General features: G+C 32.2%; 1 long non-coding RNA gene across 1 annotated transcript; it reads left to right on the top strand.

The window, feature by feature from the left end:
- Nucleotides 1–593: 593 nt before the first annotated feature.
- Nucleotides 594–1065, top strand: LOC136069805 (uncharacterized). The gene is made up of 3 exons (XR_010631028.1): nt 594–693; nt 824–898; nt 993–1065. It is a non-coding gene; the product is annotated as an uncharacterized LOC136069805 (long non-coding RNA).
- The last annotated feature ends 1868 nt before the right edge of the window (nt 1066–2933 follow it).

The following is a 2933-nucleotide window of genomic DNA, read 5'->3' as shown; positions in this document are numbered from 1 at the left end:
AAGACAAATAAATTAAATTATGTTAGGCTAAATATCAATTAATAATTTTATAATTAATGAAATAACAATATAATAAATTATAGTTTATAAAAGACAAACAAATCAATAAAATAACTAAACAACAATAATTAATAATTTTATTAATATTTCAAATGAACTTATAGTTTATTATACAGTACCTTTGTTAATTTCTTTTCTTTTCATTTTTTTTTCTCCTTTTGAGGTTTTTCGGTATACATAATGCAAATTTGTTTTGGTTTAAGAACATTTAAAAGAAAAAAAAAATTAAAGCACAAACTTCATACCGGCCAAATCTTGAATTTCAGCCGGTATTTACGGAAACATCCTAAAACACTTAAAATAGACTGAAATGACCCAAAATTTTTTCAAAGTGAAATAGGAACACTTTGGACAAAATTTCTAAAGTCACCACTGATCTTACATGTATCGACACCGTGGATTAATTTTACAAACCAAATGGAGCAAGAATCCAAAGTAGGTTTTTGCCATCCTACACAGCATTATATACTACATGTTAATCAAATATATTCTGCATGTTTGCCCCATCTAATGTTGCTTGTTTGTACTCCTTGTCTAACTATGAATCTTCCATTACAGCTTTGTTCATTATCACTTTCACTGGATTCACTTCTGGATTATACTGACAAGGACATGCAAGAATCAACATTTGAGGTTTGTTCTCCTGCTTCATCCATCTCTCTTATATGCTGTCTCTCTCTCTCTCTCTCTCTGTCTGACCTTGTATAACTAGCAAGATTATAACTTCTTGTTTCTTCCTCACTGTGTTTAATGTTTCTTGCAGTTGTCATTATTTGCTAAATTGTTGTATGAAATGCTTCAATATCAGATGGGTAGTCGTTTCTTAACATTTCTACAGGTTTGTTATGGACTATGTCAATATGCATGTTACTGGCTTCCTTTACTGAGGCATCCTCATTTACATGCTTATATTTTTGGGTGTGTGCGCGCAGAAACTACGTGTAAAATTTGTGACAAGAAGAAATCAACGTAAGAGGCAACGGGATGAAATTCAAGCAAACGAAAGGGATAAAAAATACCAGTGAAGCGAGCAAAGATCAGTGAGCTCCTTGTGAAAGAGCAGGATAGTAAGTCTGAAACATTGAACACAGCTCAACCAAATGATGACAAAACCAAGGTCAAAGAGGAGGATAAATCTGTTGATCATGTTGTTGAGGTGAAGATGGAAGATGAAACAGATGTGGTGAAGATGGAAGATGAAACAGATGGTGAAGATCCTGAAGAGGACGAAGAAATGGAGGAGTCAGCTATGCAACACGATTTACCTAATGTAAAAAAAGAAGAGTAGAAAATTGATGTGAATGCTGCACCTGAAAAGGTGGTAGGAATTGAAAAAGATGAAGGAGAGGACCCTTCTAAGTAGAAAGAGAAACTGAAAGCTTCTGAGACAGAGCTCAAGTCTGATGGGAATGAAACGACAGACTCAAAAGGCTGATATTGGTGTGAAAGAAACTTCTTCCGTGATGGAGGTTGCTGTCGATAAAGAATTATTGTAGGTATGTTTTTGAGAACTCTTTGCCCCCTTCCATTATTTCCCAATTTCTATTATATCATTTTTGTTGCATACACTTGTCATTTATTAATGTTAGTTTTCAAATTTGAAATAGGATTTTAGGTTTTTTGACTGAAATCAAGCTGGCTGCATTAGGGTAAATATTTTATTTGTACTCTCTCTCTCTCTCTCTCTCTCTCTCTCATGATGGTTAGTGTGGTAAGGAGCAACTGTTGTCTTTCAGGTTGAAGATATGAGGTTGATCATCCACAACTTGGGGAAGTTCCTCTCACACAGGGATGTGAAGGTGAAAAAACCTGTTATTCAATTACTGTTCCATATTTGATACTTTTTGGGTTTTGTCCATATTTTCTATTTTTAATTCCTTGGTTGATATTTTTGTGTTGATTGCCTGGTAGCTAATGTATCTCATGCAATAAGCTGGTGCGAATGTCTGTTATTTGAGATTGGAAGGGTCTAAATGTTTTCTTGAAAATGAATTTCAGTATGACATTGCCTTATTATGGCCCTTGAAAAGGGACAGATTCTTACAAGGTTTTGGTTTGGAATTGGATTGTTGTCCTCTGTTTGATTTCTTTTAATGCCTGTCAACAAATAAAAATGAAACATTTGTTAGTACTGCTTTTTATTTTTTAGTCCAAGTGAGAATTTCAATTTATAACTATAAAAAAGTTAGGGACGTGTTCTAACTTCTAACTTTTACCTCCAAAGAAATGTGATTCTTAATCTCATGCCTTAATATAAGGAGGAAATTAAAAGCTATAATGGATTTGGTGATTTATATCCTCAACTCAAGCCACACCCTTGCAAGTAGCAACAAGTTGCTTCAGCCCTTAGGAAAACGTCTTCTCCTATCAACAAGTTTATAGATTTCTTTGCTAATAAACTTTGGCCTTGAAATTAGCTAGAGTAACAAAAAGGAGCAAATATAATGATAAAACTACCATGCATAGTCTACATTGTTAGCTTTCCTGATTGTGAGAATAAATCCTTTTCTTAAAAAAATTTGTGTCTTTCATAAATATTTTTATTTGATAATTTTGAACATATAATTTTACATCTCTACTCAAATTGAAAAATTATGACATAGTACTAATTCATTCAATGTCAATTTTGCCTCGTGGATCTATAGGTGTACAAATTGTTGAACAATAAATATTTAAAAAATTATGTTTATAAAATGCATAATTTTTCCACTACTTTTGTTCTTAAATTAAATGTGTTACTAATCATTTTATTTTAAAAGAATTGCATTATAAATCAATTAGTGTGTTCACCAATGAGTTTATTGTTCTTATCTTTTATGAAAAAATAAACAAACATTTATAATCTAATTTAGCCATGAATCTGAAGGCCTCTT

This window comes from Quercus suber, unplaced genomic scaffold (genome assembly GCF_002906115.3).
Source record: "Quercus suber isolate HL8 unplaced genomic scaffold, Cork oak 2.0 scaffold_191, whole genome shotgun sequence".
NCBI classification, from domain to species: domain Eukaryota; kingdom Viridiplantae; phylum Streptophyta; class Magnoliopsida; order Fagales; family Fagaceae; genus Quercus; species Quercus suber.
The sequence above is the reverse complement of the archived record's forward strand: the minus strand, read 5'-3'. Positions and strand labels throughout refer to the sequence as shown.